The 21,346-nt window shown below is 46.3% G+C and overlaps 1 protein-coding gene across 3 annotated transcripts in view; it reads right to left on the bottom strand.

Moving 5' to 3' along the window:
• The window catches only part of LOC122537828 (protein groucho-like), a 171,720-nt gene that overhangs the window by 70,429 nt on the left and 79,945 nt on the right, over positions 1 to 21,346 (bottom strand). The window lies entirely within an intron of this gene.

Genomic DNA, 21,346 nt, shown 5'->3' with positions numbered 1-21,346 from the left:
CAATTAAAAATTTATCAATTATTCCTGCCCATACGTTTAAACTAAACTGGTGTTGATGTCTTGAATGCACAATAACATGTGGGTTTTCTTCATCCCAATTATGATTATTATGAAAATTGAATGTACCATTCCTGGTGAAACTAGCCTACTAGAGTTTGCTCTGTTTATAAAATTCATTATATCTCATAAACGAAGACAGATAGGACATATATTTATATGACTTTGTTTCATTATTTTTAGGCGTACGATCAGCTCCCGAAATGGGTCCCACAAGTTACGAAACACCCTGTATATGGAATAAAAATAAATACAAATATCGAAATTGAATTGTCACAGCGTTGAAGTATATGAAATTACGTAAATTTCGGATGAAAATATTTTTTAGTCGTTTCAGTAATTTCCGCGTCGAATTAAAAAGAACAACAGCTTCTGTCCTGTTTCTTCAATTAACAACCTTCATCGTTCCTAGATCAACACGTCCTTTCCACATCTTTTCACATCTTCCACCTAACATGAGAGAGAAAAGAAACAAATAAATCCGATCGCTTTTGCGTAAATAGATTCGGCCCTGCCCTCGAGCGCCGAATACGAAAGGCCACCCTATGCCTCGGTTATCCCCCGATCGAAAAAAGGAGAGAAAAAAAGGAAGAAAGAAAACGATGGAGGAAGATCGATGACTGATCATGCGTACAGCTGGAGAACAGTCTGAGAGGTTAAGCTTTGAAGACAGAGGGTAATCGAGAGGAGGACCGGCCATTATGTGTGAATGTTCGAGGGTAAACAGGCTGCAATCAATTCAGGGGTTCATCGTGGCTGCTCGTCGAGGAGAGGGATGACTTCGAGTGGTCGCTGCGCAGAGAATGCTCCTGCATTTCTCTCTTTCTCTCTCTCTCTCTCTCTCCCTAATTCGTGTGTCTTTGTATATACATCTGAATCCGGGGGATCCAACCAGAAAGCGAGATACACGAGGATAGACAGACGGACGGACGGACGGATAGATGGATGATGGACAGAGAAAGAGAAACGTAGCGAAACACCGAGGTGAAATGGATAGACAGAGCGCAGCGATAGAGCGACAGAGGGAGTGGAGCGGGGGCTGTCATTGTTACCTGCACTGGTTACGTGCATTGGCATCGGTCGGCGACATAGGCGCTCCGATATTGCCAATGCAAAGGGGAGAGAAACGTAGTTGGCAAAGAGGTGGAGGAGGAGGAGGAAGTAAAGTGGACTTGCTACGAGATCAGAGAAGGAGAAAGAGACGACGGAGGAGAATAAGTGGCACTCGAGTTCCAATGGGGGGGGGGGGAGGAGAAGGAGGACCTGACAGACGGCGAAAGAACGGGATGTTTGGATGTTTGAACGTCAGAGTGCTGAGGCAGCACTCCAGCTTTCAACCCCTTCTCCTCTTTCTCTCTTACTTTCTCGTCCTCGAGTGCCTAGGCCCTCCTCTCCCTCTCCCAAACACCCCAACGATTCCTCTTGTTCTCCTCGATACAACGGGTGTCCATCGTTACAACTGTTACTTAATTTTGGTTCAAACGGCGAGTGACGAGATTCAGGCACGTTTTTCCATCTCGCTTCGTCCCCTCCCATCGTTCTGCACCTGAGATTTAATTCGAATTACGTCGAGGATCTTAATCGCGAGTACAGGTTATTGAATTACGAAGCACGAATCGGACATAAAAAAAAGATAGTGAATAACTTGAAGAAGTTGACAATGAACGAAAGAAACGAAATTGAGAAAAAAAAAAAAAGAAAAGAAGAGTTTAGGATTTGATAATGTAATCCAGCAGAATTACATTCGAGCTAATCAATCAATCCGCTTTGCTGTCAGATGGACTCGAGCACTTAACCAGGATGATTCTGGGATGTGAATAGGGTGAACAAGAGCTATCAACTAGCACCCTCGGGTAGCTGATAGTCCTTCTCTACCCCATCCACGTTCTACCAATCCCATATGGTGTTTAAAATTCACTCCCGCAGCATTATTATAATTATCAATATTCACCGCAACAGTTAAATCCATTGAATATCAAACTATAACTGTAGAAGTTCATTGAACGTTGAACTTTTTTGTAAGAATTTTTTATGTTTCTCGTAACAAATGAACTTGCATTTTCTCCAAATCTAAAATCATACAAATTCACTGAAATATATAAAATATATACAGCGAAATTTATAGAACATGGTGTTTATTTTGCTGGAGTGAAAAATTTCGAAGCGGTCTAGAAATCAGCTTTGTGGACCAGGATATTGATTTCCCAAAATTTTATTTAGTAAAATCACTTGTCGTGAAATTTTTGTGGGACTTTTTACGCTAAACTTTTCCGGCAATTGCTTGCATTACAATTGAAAAGGAATGGAATTATTGTACAGGAATGTGAGATGTGAAAGATGTAGGATTCGAACATACGATGTCGAATATAGGATACAGGAATATGGAATATAAGATGTGGGATACAGGATATAGGAGATAAAATATTGCGTGGGTGGAATATGGGACATGGAATGTGAGGAACAATATGGAGTATGAGATGTGAAATATAGGATGTAGAATGTGGGATATACGTCGTGGAATGTGGAATTTAAGATGTGGAATGTGGATGCAAAATGAGTGGAATATGGAACATGAAACGCGACGTTTTATAATAGCACATAGAGTAAAAAATGTGGGATACGAAGCATGAAGTACTGGATGTAAAATGTGCGACGTAGAACACGAAACGTGCTAATAGATCATTTCCAATAGTCATGAACGTCGGGTTAATAGAGAACAATATCATTATATAAATAGACAATTGGTAAGTGTCGATCTTCGCGATAAATTCGGCAGAACAAATAGAATTCCGTTATGCTGTTACATCAAGTAAAGAAGCGAGCACTGACATGATGATCGTGAGAGCTAAAAACACACTCGAGAAAGAGCCTTCAGATATCGGACATTGGAAGGGTACATTACTCAGCCTTGCTCGATTGCGACGAAAGATAAAGAAAAACGAATACCTCGGGGAATTGACAGGAACAGGTCATATTTTCGTGAGCAACTATAAGTAATCACGGTCGACCGGATGTACGGCGATATTACTACACGGTACAAAAAGGAGTTTCACGCTGGGCGTGCATCAATCATCGATCCTCTGGAATGTTCGTCTTTGACCCGCGCGTGAACTTCGCCAACGAAAAACTTCTTTTATCTTTCGACTTCTTACAGCGAGAAACGCTACGCGGATCGAAACAGATTTACAACATCGGCTCTGTGAAAAAAGAAATTGAACTTGGCCGAGGATGAATTTCACTCGCAAGGAATCGCGCGATGCGAAAATTACCGAGTTGGAGAACTGTGAGATAATCAATAACTGTAATTGGATAATAGTGACTGTCTGGCAATTATTATTCAGTTTTTACTGTTCGCGTGTTTTTTAGCAATTTTCACCGAGAAACGAAAATTTGATAATTCCGCAACTATCAAATATCACGCGATGCAACGAAATTCCTTTCTTTCACGTTCGATATTTTCAAACGTTGGCGTTACTCTGCACTCGGAAATATTTCCACAAATATTTTGTACGTAGAAACATTGCTGACGTTTCTGGGAACGTGTAACGCATTCGACGCCGCATCATAAGCTGCAAACTTGGTGATTTACGACATCGATGTCGACGGAAATGAATAAGAAATTGACTTCTTTAGAATTTACGAACAAGTAATCCTCCAAGAAGATTAAACAAAGAATCTTCGCACTGTACAAATAAAAACTTTAAGACGAGGAATCTCACGATGAATGAAATCAAACAATAAATTAGATAGTAGTTACTTTTCACAAATTTACACAAAACCTGTTTCTAATTCTGACATTTCAGGCGTTACATATAGAAGGTGAGGTCACCTAAATATCTTTTCGAATTGTGATGACGCAAAAAATATTTTTTGTCTAACATGAACAAATGATATTTTTCTCTTTTACTGTATCGTGTAGCTGGTAAAAGAAGTATGTTCGGATATGTTAAGAACATGACCTTGAAAATTTAAGTTTTACGTATAAATCTATCTCTATCGTGATCACAAATCTCGGTTAAGACAATCGAGACAGTCGAATAATAAGTGTAAACGATCATCGTCAGTGATAATCTCTCCTAACAGCTTCAAGCCCCAATCAGCGTATCGAAATTTGTCATTCATTTACAGTAAAAGTGGCCAGTGTTTAAAAGAGGCACAATATTCAAGGTTTAAGTCATGTTCTTTGCATATCTGAGCGTATCTTTTACCAGCTACACAACACAATAAAAAAAATATGAAAAAAAACCAACGAGCTAAAAACTCCGAGAAAAAAAAATGACCTTGGAAGAAAAATATTCGTATCAGTTATTCGGCCTCTCAATACCATTCGCGTCAGGTCGATGAAAAAATGTTTGCATCGTCGCAATTCGAAAAGACATTTAGATGGCCCTCGTCGAAAGAGACCACCCAGTATACAGTACGTCGTCTACGTGTTCTAACGGAGCAAAGTTAACAAGATGTTGAACAGCAACGTGTGCGTCGTCGGCGTCGAGATCACCGGGGCGTAGGCGGTTAGCGGAGGAGCTCGATTACCCTCGAGTACCTAATTATCCATCTCCGTGTCCCTAAACTCGCGCAATTCGCGATCCCTCCGTTCCCAGGCTGCTCCATCTCCGTCTCTTCCTCGAACACACGACCAGCCTCGTGTTTCTCGCCCTGAGGGACGGTGGCGTGGTGGCGCGTACCCAAGTACCGGTCAGAGAGGACCGGAGAGGAGCGCGCGGCGCGCACAATGATCGATCAGCGTGTCAGTAGGTTACGGCTGGGCAAATTAGCGGCACTCAGGATATTAGACGAGCAGGAAAGCCGGGGCCTCTATACACGGTTGCCACGAAAGTGCCGGTAGCAGTCAATAACAACGGGCGAGAGAGCCTTCGTCTCGTCTCGCCACGCCACGCCACGCCACGCCTCGACTCGACTCGACTCGGCTATTAAGAGGGATGCGCCGCCAGGCCCCAGGTATTAGAGGAAACTAGGGGCTGTTGCCAGGAGATTGCAGCCGCCAAATAGGTTACCGACGAGAAAATCGCGTTATCGCGACCCGAGGATACTCCTAATAAATTACCGCCCGGCAATTTGTCGTAAATAATCGATTACGCGTGCGTTTCCGGGGGAAACCCCTAGACCGCCGCCGCACACACCGTGATGGCCATCGTCGATAAATCCACCGGCCTCTCATCGGAACTCGATGATCCCCGCGTGAATGTATCGGTAGCGATCTTTCGCTCGATAGCTCGATCCGTGACTTGTAAGAAAATACAGGAGGGCTGTGTCGGTAAAGAGAATTTCGCTCAAGCGTAGCTGTAACAGGCAATTGTGGCGAATAAATTATGATCGTGACTTGAGAGATTTGTAACTGGAGTAAAATTCTGTTCGTGTAGCTCTCACTTATTATTTTTTGCTCGTACAGTGCAATAAAAGTTCAGACGTCCAGGTGGATACAACAGAGAGGAAGGACTCGTCTGATTGGACGCTAAAAGTAAAATTTCGTTCAAAAAGTAGGACACACCGCATCGTATGCAACGGACAGGAATTACAACTCCACCTGAATGTTGTGTTGGGGACGCAAAGTCACCGAATCGCACACGACCCGATTACGAAATCTCGAACGACACGACGCATAGAGTTCATCTGTGCCATAAAGACCGGCGGATAGTTTGTGAAACGTTAAGAAACAAAGCCATACAAAATCTACGTTCGTAGATGAGCGTCTTTCGACCGCAAGCGAATATGCTTCTATTTTGTGAAGCGGAGATGACGAGCAGAGAAACGTGCGATTCCGTACTATACGTGCAAACAGGGCGTAGAGAACCCCGTAAGAGAAAAGAATACGAAGCGACGAAAGGCGAACGAACCGGAGGAAATAGGAAAACGAGAGTAGAGCAGTGTCTGTTGAGGGTGAGTTCGCGACCCTGGCAGCAGAGACGCGAGTTTCAGACGCTGTTTCGCGTGTGTGTATAGCCCGTCTGGCGTTGGCTAGTGTACGTGTACAGTGGTCACTCTCTGGTCGAGGCGATGCCGAGCCAGCAGAGACCGCTAAGCCCACCTGATATGTTCAACCCTCTTGTTCGCCAACCCTTCCTGTCTCTCGTTCTACTCCCTCTATCTCCATCCATCCATCCATCTCTCTCTCTCTCTCTCTCTCTTTGTTGCTCTTCGTTTCGTGGATACACATGGACACAAGCGCATACAGAGAACGTACACACGTGGACAGAGGAGAGCGTGTACATACAGTGACCCTTTCCTTTCCACCGTGGGGCAGGCCGCTTTCGAACCGCAAGCCGCAACGGGCTACTGCCTTGATTAAACGCGCCATAGACCGCCATTATCGCTGATTGCGCTAAACATTAACGGTCTGGCCGCCGAAGCTGACCTCCTCTCTCTCTCTCTCTCTCTCTCTCTCTCTCTCTCTCTCTCTCTCTGTTACTCTCTTTGGACAAGGAAGGGAGCGACTCTCTATCCTCTCGATTTCGAGTGAAGCTCTCGTGGTAGTATTCTGTAGCCGGCCACGATTATTGGGCTGGCATGTAGTATGTTAGCTGCGGAATAGCTCCAGCGACGGGATTTCGACTGTTCTCGAGTTTCGAAGAGGGAATCTCCGCGGAGATGCTCGGTTGCCTCGTGTTTGCTGCGAATAGTTTGCTACGATTACGCGCTCGCCGATTTCTCGCCGACACCGTTAACCGAACACGGCCTGCGCCTTGTAGAGGAGCGTGTTGTTGTTGCTTCGCTGTTGGACTTTTGATCGTTTCGACTGGTGAAACACGTAGCCTACAGAGAGATTCGATTAGTCGAATATTTAACTGGTCATTGGTAAAACGAAGATGGAACAATGTCGTTGCGGGATTAATTTTCTATCGATACGACGAATAAAAACTGCAAGAATAGTCGACCAGTTAAACTGGATAACTTGTACCTCGATTTTGAAAGCAAGAGAATTGCTTGCTGTGGAAATAAAATTTACGCGAAGTGTACTTCGTTCCCGTTCAACTCGAAATCTGGTTGAAAGATCTCGGAAACGTCCATTCGAAGACGAAACACCTAACATCCTCTGTGCACCGAGGGAAGAACAGCTGCGCATTTCGACTCCGCCGAGTTGAAAAGTTGGTCGTCAAATGCCAGAGCCCTGTCTCTGGCCCGTGTGAGCCGAAAGCCAAACAGACCATCGACAAAAGATACTTTTCACGAGAACAAACAGCAAGGGGAGGGGGAGAGGGGGGGGGCAGGGAAGGGCTGCAGCGAACAAAACGTAGACCGAAACAATCGGAGAGGTGTGTTATCGAGGCCGCGATTCTGCCCGAGAACGGGGAGAAAAACGGGGAATATTTTTTTCAAACGTTGCGCGCGAAAGGAAAAGAGAACGGCCGCGTAACCGACCGCCATTACCCCGGAGCGAGCTCTTGCGCGCGCGCCCATTGTTTCCATGGGTGCATGAAAAACAGGCAAAAGAACCTCCACCTCCTCCTCTGCCGCGAAACTCGTTTCTATCTTACCCGGTGGTAAGTACCGCCGCGGTAATTAACACGGAGGTGGTGAAAACGCGACGGAATGATATCGGACGTGGCGCGAAGAGCAGGCAAATTAGTGTCACCGGCTTCAAATCCAGGGAACACCCTTTCCCGACTGTTCTCGTTAAGGCACTATACCTCTCTCTCTCTCTCTCTCTCTCTCTCTCTCTCTCTCTCTCTCTCTTTCTGTCCGTTCAACGATTCATTATTTTCTTTCTCGTTCTGGCTCTGTAGAGATAGCAGCATCCCCCTTTCGTCTGTGTACGTACGTGGCTCGGTGTGGTTGATGGTACTTTGAGGGACGGTGCTCGAGAGGGTGGCCTCAGGGCGCATTCGCAACGACAACGACGTCGCCAGACACGACGGGAATTCGCATTGTGAACGCGACTTTACGGTCGGTCTCAGTCTATAGGGTAACACGCGTATAGACACACACACAGGCGCAACCGACATCCACGGAGCCAACACCAAGGAATTATCGTTGTCAGCGGGATCCTCGTAATTCCGGGATGAACATTGAGGAAAACAAGACCTTCGTGCCCGGCTGATAGCGGGCACAATTAACTCGCCGCTGATTATGCACGGCAAGATCAACAGGGGGAGCCGAGCGCCTCCTCCGCGTTACTCTCGATGAACTTCTGTCCCGATGAATCGATCCGGTTCTCTTGGCATTCGTTATTGATCGTGCCCGTGTTTCTCTTCCCGTTTCGTTTCAACGTCTGTGCAAACGTGGTAAAAAAAATTTCAAACTATTTTGGAATTTCAGTCTGGGGCATGGACACTGTTATCGTGACGCGTTTTATCAGCCATGAAATTCCTTTCTCAAACGTGTCAATCGACGTGTCAAGCTTGAAATAATAAATTTAATAGCAGAGATACGGTGCGATACACTCTGAATCAACGAAATAAACTTTTGCGCTGGTATGACGTGCTTTTCTCAGTTTTAAGTATATTTAAATGTAACAAGTTATAAGCTTTATTACTTCTTGATAATTTCCATCCAGTGGTATCATACCGACGAGTTCAGAAGAAAAAGAAAGCGACGAGTTATTGGGTACGGTTCGGTCACTCGTTATGGTCCGCGAATCAGTTGCCAGCGCAAGAGATTAATTGAGAAAATTAATGGACTTTCGTTTTCGACATCGATTGAAACAAATGAGACCTCTAGGGTAATTTGAAAGTATCTCGAAACGATAATATCTCGACACAATAATTTAAATTGTTCAAAATAAACTTCCTCAAAGTCGCGTTTACATCTGCTCGTAAACCGGCATTAAAATCAAATTTCACGAAATCGAAGTGAAAATTCAAATGGCCGGAGATACTCGAGAGCAAACGAGATCAGCGGATCAGCGAGAGAAAGATCGGTCGACGACATAAATCCGCGCGATTGAAAACGGATACATACCGAGCGTAATACGTTAATTCCAGCCGCAGGCCCGCCTTAATACAGAGCGTAATTTCAGAGAGAGAGAGAAGCTTTCAGATCGGGCAACGAGGTGATTTTCAGCGATCCGTCGGGCGGTAAGAGAGCAGAAATTTCCACGATCCGTTTGCCAAAGGCGTTCTTCAAAGGTCGCTGAATCTCGGGGCTGTTTCCTCCGCGTTCGTGTTGTTTCCATCATTTTTTTTTTTTTTCCTTTTCTCCTTCCTTTTTTCGCTTCGAGTTCGTTAACGCCCGTCGCGTTTAAATAACACCTCGGTGTCGGTTGTTCTCCTACTCGGGTAATCCGAGACCGTGGATTAAACCGTGCGCCGGAGCACTCCGCGTTTTCCTTTTTCCTCGGCGGAACTGCCGATTTGAAAAGGCCCGGGGATGACGATACCGGAGAGAGTATCTCTGCGCGCGTTGCAGATAAAATTCGTTTTCACGGGAGGATCGACGTTAACGATTGACCCGTCGCCCACTGTCGAACCTTTCCGACGATCGTTCGTTTGACGAGCGGCTCTCTCGAAAGAAACGTAATTACACAGTTTACTGACTCCGCTTCGATCGCTGATTGTTTGATTCTAGCAAATTTTCCGGAAGCTTCGGCCTGTCAATGAAAACCAAAGACGCGTTCGACGAACCTTCGACGAATTTTCAAATAATCCCTTCGTCTCGTGAGAGTGGATGAAAACGAGCATTTCGTCGATTGTTGAAAAATTGTGAAAGTTTTAAAGGAACTAGACGTCAACGTTTAAAATACAATTTAAACAGAAAACTTGACCGTTTCGAGTGCAAAAGATCAATACCAACTCTAATTTGGATATCAGATTACATGAAAATACCTCAAGCCTTTGATAGCTTCCTAACTTTACTTGGGAAAAAAATCTTAAAATTTCTAAAAAAAAAAATCCGCTAAACTATTAAAAAAAATTTTAAAAAAGAAAGAGAGAGGGAGAAATTAACTAAGAGGGAGAAAAAAAAGGCAGAGGAAGAACGACGTCAGATTGTCGGATGGGACGGAACGGTAAAACGGAGGCGCGGAGAACGAGAAAAAGAGGTGACCTCTTAACGACTCCCAACGGCGCACGAGAGGGTGTTCTCTCCACCCTCCGCTTGATAGCCGGCATAATGCTAACACCCTGGCATCGATAAAAGTGCGAAACGTCGCGCATAAAAACGGTCGGGAGGAAGGAAGGTGCTGCTGGGCTGGTTGGATCCTGAGACTCGCAGCCGACTCGCGCGAGTACATAAATACGAAGCCGCAGGGTGTCTGGGAAAGCGCAGGGTCGCGCTCCCCCGGGATTAATTAAATGTAAATAGCCCGAGCCCACGGCTTAGGCGTAGCTTATCGCTCATGATTTAGAATACGCCCGTTCGAGCCCGTAAAAAAAAACCGTTGGCCCGACGACGCGGCAACAAATTGCCGTGCTTGCTTCCCACCCGACGATCGATAACTCGACGCGACTTTTCGCCCCCTCCCCCCTCCCCGGAGGAAAGGAGGGACTTTTCCAAGGAAATTATCGTTCCGCGCGCTTTATAAGGACGGTTGGTAAGCAGTTTCGAAGGGAACGCAATGAAACAACGGCTGCTTTACTACCGGAAGCCACCCCGCTGCGACTACCATACGCGACGCGACGCGACACGCGTAACAGTTTTATAGCTTTCTCCTCGAGCAGTCTTTTCTGCAACCTTTCTAGAAACCAGGGAAAAAAGACACGGAGGGAAGAAGTAAGAGGATCAGGGAGCAGGAAGACGGATCTCCGAGGCTGCAACATTCGAAAATCGCGTAAACAGACGCGCGTACGATGCGCATCTTTCGGCTCTTTTAGGGAATCCTCGAGAGTGTTACAGATGGACGATCTTTACGCGATTTTCATATGTTGCAGTTGCGCTGTGTTTGTTTTCTCAACCAAACAGAAGAGACAAATTTGTTTAAATTCGACGAATCGATACACTACTCGCACGTGCACGATGTTGCAACAAAATTAATTTTGAAGAGTAAATGTTATAATTACAGCAGCAACACCTCAAAACGATCTTTTGATTGTCAGAAAGATCTTGGTACGCACGGAGCATTATCGAAGCACAACAGCATTATCGATGACATCAAGAACATGCATCCGTCGAGTGAAAACAGAAAACTCCGCTTATAGCCATTTCAGTTCGTCAGGATCGTTACACCGCCGATCGCGTCTCTATCGAATTTTCATTCGATCATATCCCACTTTTTCTCTTCCATCTGTTGTTTATTTTTTCCCTCCTCATCCTCCCCCCCTCTCTTTTCAACCCACCATTTTATCCAGCGCTCGCTGTGCGAACGTTGGTCGTTGCCGGTTGTTGTTGGCGTTGTACGCGGCGCGCGTATTATCGCCGCTAAACGATCGGCGCGTTTTTATTCGCGGCAAGCGACGCGTATTGTAAATGTTTTCGGGCATTACTCTCGATTCTGCTAAAGCTATTACCGGCGATTCCGCAGCTGCAATACGTGTCGAGCAGTCGGAAAATTCACGCATGAAAAGTACCGGGCGGCCACCGAGAGTGATTCGATTTCGTTGTTTTGCGTTCGACTCGTTGCATCGGCCGCACGCCCCGCCGCCCGCCCGGCCCATCTTTTTCATCACCCCCCGGTTTCCGCCGTTCCCAGCGCCCGGCCTCGCGCGTCCTGTGTTCAACCCCGTACAGTCTGCTCATTATTCATTTATCGGTTTAACGAGTACATCCGCGAAAAACCCCGTTGCGAAATACCCCGCGAGAGCTGGTCGATACCCAAGCCCCCATCCCGCACCATCCAGCCACCTCACCCCGCCCCAATCGTATTTTCACTACTAATTTCCTTCCTGCGCCGGATTTCACGCGATGCACCGCGATTTTTCGCAGTTTAATACCCTCCCGTCGCGCTCTCACCCTCTCCCTGTTTCACCGTACGAAGGATCGCGCTCGTTGCGACATCCGCGTTGGTTATATCGCGTTTCACGCGTGACACTTCACGGTGTGTTCGATCTCCGTTAACAATAAAAGACGTCTGGATCCTTTTATCCGTTCGATCGAATTCGGAGCAAGAGAGTGGGTTCCTCGTCTGTTCGTAAATCTCGGAATTCGTCCCGCTCCTCCGGCATCCATTGTCCCCCGATACTGCCGTACGGAGAAAGAGAGTGGTGCGGGGAAAAAAAGTACGACGGGACGCGGTCGTGGAATCTCGTCAGGTGCTTCATGAATAACCTCTCAAAACCATCGACCGCCGCGATCTCTCTCTTCTCCTCTCTTTTCTAGGATCGCCTCTCGGACCCAGAGGGTAACCTAATACACGGTCGTGTACCCGATCGCCGCGCTCTTTCTCTCACCGTGCACGTCCGTCCGCGTGCACCGTTGGCCGTCGCTTTTTCCACGTTTTATTGTGTCTGCAGCACCACCGCCGGGTTGGTCGCCTGGGCCGCCGCCGCCGCCGCCGCCGCGCTACGCGCCGGCGGAGCCAGAGGACCAGATGGAGACCCAAAGAGAGAAAGAGAGGACAGAGTACAGTGACGGGAAAAAGAGAGGACTTTTGTGTGGAGGCGGAGAAGGACGACGGTGGTGACGGTGATAGTAGTGGTGGTAACGGTAGTGGTGGTTGAAAAGAGAGTACGGGGGCGGAGGAATGAATGGTACGCCGGGGAAAACGTGGTGCACGTCGCCGGTGCCGACGGGATAGGGTGAATCGGTGATGAGAGGCTGATGGTGAAACAGAGACAGAGAGCCGTGTGTGCAGGCTGCGGGAAAGGGGAGACCGGTGGTCGGAGGAAAAACGAAGAGCAAAATTCGCTATCGGAAAAATCGAGCTCTCCTGTGCTACCGCGCCGACCTCTCCACGCACACATGTTGCCCCCCTCCCCCCCTCCCCACCTCGCCCTCCTCTCTCTGTTCTGGTACTCGTTTCTATTCCCCTGGCCATCGGTCCTTCTCTCGCGGTCGCGCGTTTCGTCCTCCTTCTGCCGTCGCATCGAGCAGCAGACAGCAATCCACCCCCCTCGTCCTTCCTCGTGTCGTCTTCTTCTTCTCTCGTTCTCCGCCTCGCCCAACGTTCGGGTATCCGTGTAACTTCGATCCCGTGTATATCTTGCCTCTCTGTTCGCGTAGCACGCGTACGTACGTGCATAGGTGCGCGTTGTGTGGCTTGGCACGGCCGCGAAGAACGAGTCGCAATATGTGCACGATAAAATATACACAGAAATGTCTATCCGCGCTACGGTACGTTTACATCCTTTTTCTCCTATCCTTCGGCTCTTCCCGCTGGTTTCCAGCGGGAAAGAGAGACGCGCACCGCGCGCCGCGCTATCATACGAGCACAGTGCCTGGCCTGGCGCGGCCTTCCACCTCCTCCTGCAAGCTGTCTTTTTCAGCGAAGGAATCTGCAATACCGATGGAGCTGCTCCCTCTCCCCAGTGTAGCCGATACGCGTTCTCCACGGTCGCGATCCCTCAACACGATAAGTCCTTTCAACCGGCACCGGCTTCGATCTCGCTCGTACGTGTACCGTCTCTCCACCCACCCTCTCCTCCTGCTACCAACCCACTGATCCTCTCTTTGTCCTCTTTTTCTCTTTATTTTCCCTCTTTGCTCGCGGATAGGAAGGATGTTACTCGGAGACGACGCGACCGAGGAGGAAGGTTTTATCCGGGGCAAACTCGAGTTTGCCTGACTGGAAATACCGCACCCAATTCAGTCGACTTTCTCTCTCTCTATGTCTCTCTCTGTTTCCTTTTATCGTTCGCCCTTCTACAGACTCTGGCTGGCTCTGTCGCGATCTTCTCGAATAAGATGCCATTATCAATTCCGTTTTCGAGCCGAGCGAAAAAAGAATTCCTTTTCCTCCGCGAGATCTTCCGCAGTGCGACGCTCTCACACACGCGGATTTTCGGTGGTTATTTCTCAAGCTTATCGGATTTTAAGCAATCCACACTGTCTCTCGGATTCCTTGGATTTTTATATTCCCAACGTGTTTATTATTCTTTGCGCGCTTGAAACACGAGATGATCAACATCAAATCTCACAATTCATTTCGCGGTCATTCATATTTGAAGAATCTGAGCTCGTGAATGTGTACCATAAATTGCAATTTCATTCGTCAATCGAACGTTGCACGATATATACTACATAATCTTTTATGTATCCAAATCTTTCATTAACCCATTTGTATCACGACTCTACCTATGCTACTACGTTGAGACATCAGCGGCATTCGATTGACATATAAATCGAAGATCGCCGATCGTGGAATAGTTCGCTTACGTTTCAAATGGGTTAACTCCTGTGATAACTAAAATATTCGTAAAAAAAATCAGCTCCTGACAAAGCATCAGTGGTATGTCATCTTTCCTCTAAATCCATCTCGACGATCGAGATCCACGTACATTTCAAATCCGATCGATTTTACTATCTCGTTCCATTCCATCGCGCTTGCCAACTCGCTGATAGTATATACTTGTACACACGCGTGTCGTTTACCACGAAAATACTACGAAAACTCGTCGAAAAAAGTGTGCTCGAACAGACTACAATTGAGGACGAAGAGCTGGCACTTTTCCACGAGCGTAACGTACTCGAGTGCGAGAATGGGAGAAAAAGACGAGAGAGAGAGACTTGACGCGTTACATAACAGGTTCCACTGTTACGCCAGATAACCCTCTCGAGGTCATTAATACGCGAATATCTTCGATCATGGTTCTAGGGTCATGGTAGACAGGGTCACGCTCCACGGTCATGAATTTTTATCGCACGTTTTACACCGCTCTTTAAAACGTCGTTTTAGCTTCTCTCTGCTTCGAGACACGTACGAAGAGAAGAGGCCACTTAAATTTCGCGCTCTAAAATCTACCGCCTGCAGAAACAGTATAAGAATCGTATTACCGCCATCCAGTATCGACGTATACACACACTCTCTTTTTCTCTCTTTCTCTCTCTCTACTATCGAGGATTTAAGTACTTGGTTGATACTTTTGTGGCTCTGTAGACTCTGACATCGTGTCGGGAGGATTTTTATCAGTCGTATTACTTTTACGACCATTACTCTTCTACTATTTCATCCATTCCAAACTGCTCTACTCGTTGCTTCCTCGTACCATCAAACGAGTATACAGAGTCTTTCAGAATTTCGTCAGTTTATTTCGAAGACGTCAACTCGTCCTCGTTCTCGAGGATACAGGCAAACACATGCGTGTATGATGTTCGGGCAAAAAGTTCGTGGAAATAATTAATAAAAATTATTTATTTGAATCAATGTGAAAATACGTAAAATTCGGACCGACGATACAAATTTTTCTTTTTATGAAAAGCTGCATTTGACAACGATGAAAATCTTGAAGATATTTAATAAACCGATGCGTGACAATAATTCTCTATGAAGCGTGTACACACAAAGGCTCTCTAATACCCGTTTCATAGACGCGGCTGTTAGAAGAAGATATCCTGTCCGTGCTGTCCGTCTCTCGTTTTTAACGAGCGCGCGTGTACACTGCGTGCGCGTCCGGCGCATCGATGCGAGACCAGCGATTCGAGACGACAATTATCGTACAGGTATATAACAGGAAAACGTAACAGGTCGACTGCGGTCTGATGGATGATGATGATGACGGTAATTGTCGGGAATTACCCGACGTTAATTACATCCAGGCGAAATCGAGCGCGTTTACACCGCCATTCGCAGACACTTACCAGACTGACCGACCGGCCGACCGCGTTAATACACGCCCGATAAATTCGATTCGAAACGTCCGCGCGTTTCCCATTCCGATGTATATATATATATATATATATACATATATATATATATATATATGTATATATATTTTACCCTCTCGCGTCGTCAAAGTTGTTACTCATCTCGCGACCACCGCCACCCGCTTTCGCCCTCCCAACCCCTCTGTCGTCCGTTTTGTCTCGTTTCCGCTGTCAATTTTCTATTTCCCCCCTCCCTCCGCGTATTTTTTTCTCCCTCTTTCCCCACTTTCCACGCTATTTTTTCTTTTCTCTTTTTTTCTTTTTTTAATTTATTTCCACGAGCGGACGACAACGCCGGCTCGTCATAAACGAGCGAACGATTAATCATCCTCGGGGCGGAGGGGGCCGAATATAGCAACCGTGAAGGGGATTGGTTCTGATTTTATAAACGCGATCGAGCACGAAATTGCGCGCCGCAGAAGTACGATCGTGTATAAACAGCTTTTGACACGGCGCGGCCATTGAAGTTTTTACAATGGTCGATCGATATGCGATTCCGCGTGACCGTTCACGCCGTGGTCCGCTGCGAGAATCCTCCCTCCCCTCGTTTCGGTTTCATCCGGCCGGATATGGCAACGAAGATTCTTTCTTACTTTTCTCTCTCTCTCTCTTTCTCTCTCTGTCGAATCGAGGCTGACGGTTCGATTTATCGCCGCGCGGATAAGTCGAGAACACGGCCGGCGCCGTCCGACGAGAATTCCTCCGCTGCGGCCTTGTTCCACTTCGCCCGGCCGAAATAAAGCACGCAACGAAGCGGGGCACTCGCGTAAATCTCCGCGCGATTTATCGATACGCGTAACCCGCGACGCGGACGAAAGAGAAAAGAAAAAACCTTGTCCCACCACCCTCAAGGTTGCGTGTCTCTCTTCACTTTCATTTCGATCTCCATCTTTCATCCGCGTTGAATGTCATCCACGACTGCAAGTTGGAAATTTTTAAATAAACTCCACCATTGCGGATACTTTGCATCGAACGTTTTGTATGTTACATGCATCATCTGCTCCTTCCAACTTCCCATCAAAATTACCAGTATATAATGTAAGAAAAATATAATACACAGTCTACTTCTAAAACGTCACCAGTCTCATCAAAATAAGAACTAAGATCAATTGTACAAATTCCCCAAAACTGTCACTGATTTTCACTTATTTCAGTGCCATTTTCACCAATTCATTTCACCCCTTTCATTATATAATGATATTTATACACGCGCGAATATTTACGCTAGCACGTTGACACGGTCAAAGAAACGAGCTCTTTGATTGCCTCGCACACGTTTTTTATCACACACGTAAGCTATATTTACCGAGATAACAAAAACAACGAATAATAACGATAATTACCGATCTGTCCGTCTTGAGTTACCGTACCATTTTCGTCGTTGTTCTCCTTTCGTCGCGTTTCTTCGCCTCTCGCGCCTATTCGCGCGTTTCTCTCCCCGTCTCGCAAACCATCGCGCGCGAGGGCCCCCGACACGAAGCCCGATTTACGATCCGGGTGGGTGCATCCGGTTAGAACGAGGGAGAACACCGCCGGAAGCCGAGGAAATAACGGGAGCCTGGCTGCTAAATATTCAATAAACGCGAACATTATTCGTGGCACGTCGGCGCGGAAGCTGGCTCACGCAAGAGCGCAGGTGAAGATGTAACGCGAGAAAAATCGCGAAGAAGCCGAACGAAGGAACGAGTGACTCGGCTGAGGGATAACAGGGAACCCGGGAACTGTGGACGACCGAACCGAGGCTACTTATCCTTATCTCGTTGGAAACTAGCGATCGAGATTCTCTCGCGTCTGTGAGCGTAGAGAATTTCTCGAAATACACGTTCGTTCGTGTGATGATTTTTCTTTTCTGTGTGTGTCAGGATTCTAAAAATTTGAAAATTACCGATTCAATTTCGTCAAATGAATTTGCCAATTTCAGTCGTTTTCAGATTTTGCAACCGTGAAAGCATTACACGCCTTTCAAATATTTTCCAAGAGGAACACAACTAGCTAGTCGTTCTAGCTTATTGGGTTTCCACGTATGGACAACTCCAGTTTGGATATCCATTTTTCATAAGATAGTCACTCGAGGACAGGACCTGTTCGAGTTCCAAGTGAAGTCAAGTTACAAGAAAGCCTCTGGACTTTATTGCATTCTGCAAATATTTCAATTTCGTTGCTAGCACGTGTAATTAATATCTGTTATTATTCACGTTATTTGTAGCGAGATACTCAGGATTCAACGTAACTTTACTTCCCTCAAAGACAACTTGCCTCAAAGATAATAATTGTCCCGAGAGGACAATTGCATCGATTTAATCTAATCTTCATTTACGACAAACTCGCGACTTATCCAACGTAATTTCCGCGAACGATAGAAGGTACATACTTCCCTTGAAAATATCAAAGACAAACTCGTGAAATGAAAACAGAGAGAACTGCGTCTCACGTTGTTTCTGGAATCAATCAATAAACCTTCTGAGCTCCAAAACCCGCATTTGTTGTCAAAGCGACTCGGGTGAATCAATCGCTCGAAAAACTGTTGGAGAATCCTGCACTGGAAGTGCAGGAAAAAAAGAAAAAACATCAACGAGAAGACGAAGAAGAAGAAGACGGGGCGGTGAGCAACGTTTCCGAGGCCGGCTCGATAAATTTTCATGATCGGCCCTCGTAAATGAATCGCCACGGCAAAAACGGACGAAGACGTGTACGGTAATTGACGACATTAACGTCCGGAATGCCGTAAAAGCGAGCGCGAAATGAAATACGACGTTTCACTGTTCCGCTTTTGGTTCGCCGCGCGCCGCCAACAAATTATACCGGTGCGGACCGCGCCAGTTTTCTTCTCTTTTTTTTTTTTCCTTTTTATCCGTCCCTCCCTCGCGAAACGAACGAGAGGACAGAAAACAGCAAGTACAACGTACGAAAGGGATAAGAAGAAGAGGGAGGGGAGGAGGGGGGGGGGCGAAAGTGCGGCACGAAGGAGAGAAAAATCGGGGGGATATTTACAATGGCGGTCACGATCGAGCTGCGAGAAAACGGGAAATTCAAATCGGCCGATCGCCGCGATGAATATGGATGCCGGCCGGCGCAAGAAAAACACGACCGGAGAGACGATCTTTGTGATGCAAATGACGCGACAGTCCTTGTCTTTATTAATATCGAGAATGTGTTTTCGACGGGAAGCCCTTTAGGGGTGGCGAAGAGAATGGGGGGGGGGGGGGGGGGGATAAACGAGTCCGCTCCTTTTTTTCTTTCCGTTCCTCTAAATCTCTCTCTCTCTTTCTCTCTCTCACTTTTTTCCCCCTCTTCGCCGCCTCGCCAAGTTAATTCCCGATATCAAACGAACCACTTCCAATTCTATTTCTGCCTGTTTGCTCGGCAAACAAATCGCCCGGGACCCATTAACAGGCACCAGAAAGCGTTTATGTACCCAAGAGAGATACATATCGGGCAACCTCGCGCCATTTTTCTCTCTCACTCTCTCTCTCTCTCTTTCGCGCGCGCGCGGCTCTCCTGCGCGACAAATCCTGTTAAGATATCCGGCCGCGGACGAATGACGTAATCGCGCTCGCTCAAAGAGAGTCGCGAGAAACGTAATTTTTCCGTGCAAACAATGAGACAGACGCGACATCAAACGTACGTCGGGACAACAGACGGTGTGTCAAACGGCCGTTTCGCGCCGTTGACAGTATATTTTCGGCGTTAGGGATTTATTTTAGCGAGAGAGAGAGAGAGAGAGAGAGAGAGAGAGAGAGAGAGAGAAGGAATTCCCCCGCGCGACGACCTAGATAGTCCCTCCCTCTCGTTGACAAACCGACGTTTTTGCCACGTTTGCGTTTCACGTTGAAACGGATCCTGTTTTAAATACACCGCTTTGAGGTGACGAATTTTTCTCGGTGCTCCGGATTCATAATTCAATCGGCCCCGCGAATTGTCTCTCCGATCGTTAAGTTCGTACGATCGTTACGTATTGCAGGAGCGTTGCATTTACGTTTTCGACTCCTCGGGTATCGATAAATATCCCGAATCATTTATATATATCAGCCATAAGTAACTTCGTTTTTTTAATATTAACTTAATTTACATACATTATCCATAAGTAATTTCGTTTCTTTTTTTTCAAATTTAACAAACATTGCCGTCTAGTGACAATGATTTAACTTATTATAACACAACCTTAATTTAGTGTGCTTATTGTTGAATTATAATATAGATTACGCTTAAACTATATAAACTTTTAAATGAAATAAAATTTTCTACAGTATCGAAAAACGATATTACCTGTGGCTACCCTTGATAAATATTCGCGTAAAGAGTTTCCACTGTTAGGGCACAATTACATTTCAAAGGCACAACGATAAAGTGAAACAAGCGACTTTCGATATTATAATACCGATTGCAGTATCCTGTGGGTTTCAACGTTGACATTCGACGATGTTACTGCATGATTTTCAATGACAAAAAAATACCGAAGAAAGAACAATTCTATTAACGGTGCAACGTTACTAGAATAGTATTTCAACGTCATACGACGTAGAAATGTTATAGCAACCTCAAGTAGGGTAAGGTAGAAGATTATTATATATAATATACTAATACAATAAATAATTATATACTGTATAGTATAATTATATACTGTATAGTATAGTATATAAATTATTATATATTAATACAATACAGTGCTGGCTTACATTTAATTTGAAGATTTTTACGTTGAGCAGGACAACGAAACGTATTTGCAATTTGTGAAATCTGATTTCAATTACCGTCGAATTGTAGCGAGGATTTTAACTACCAACAGGTACTTTATTACTCTTCGATTTATCTTTTTCAATTCCAAAACAGGTCAACAGGTCGCTGACTGATCCTTCCAAATTAATAGCGCCGATACACCGCGTTCCGTTGGACGAGTCGAAATACAGAAGCCCGAAGGCTGAAGCATCGAAGCGTCCTCAGGGGGACAGTGAGCACGCAACGCGCTCAATAATTCGTAATAAAGGGGCGTTCGATTAGGTGGCCGGTTTTTCTCCGGTGTTCGAAAGTCGTCGGAGGACAACTCGGCTCCGGTCCCCGCCTTCCCCTCGCGCAATTTGCATGTTATTACCTTGTTTACATATTTATTCAATAGCCAGGGATCCTGGGGGATCGCCTCCCTAATCCCGAACCTCTCTCCCCGCCCCCTTTAATTTCGGATTAAGGGTCACGCGCGGGACCACCGAGCCGAACGATTAGTAAGTCGCCGCACGGATATTGCCCGGCCGTTGGTTTCAGAGCTCGCGCGCGCGCGCGCGCGTTCACGCGTCATGAATGAAAACATAAATTTCACCGAGGCACGCCGAGCTATCGCGCGTTAAGTCAACGAAGTAATTACTATACCGAGCTACCGGTGCACGTGCGTGTAAAACAGGCACACACGCGCGTAATTTCACGCACGCACGCGCGCACAAACACACACACACAGACACACCTGTGCAACGGTGTACGCGATGCGAACACGAGTGAAACAGACGTATGAAACATGTACATGTACAGGGTGTCCCGTGCAATTGAGATGATTGGAGAAACAACGTAGACTTTCTTGCATGTACGACGATTCAGGTATCAATTACTGATT

This window comes from Frieseomelitta varia, unplaced genomic scaffold (genome assembly GCF_011392965.1).
Source record: "Frieseomelitta varia isolate USP_RPSP 00005682 unplaced genomic scaffold, Fvar_1.2 scaffold_933, whole genome shotgun sequence".
Taxonomy (NCBI): Eukaryota; Metazoa; Arthropoda; class Insecta; order Hymenoptera; family Apidae; genus Frieseomelitta; species Frieseomelitta varia.
This window is presented reverse-complemented; position numbering and strand designations above follow the sequence as displayed.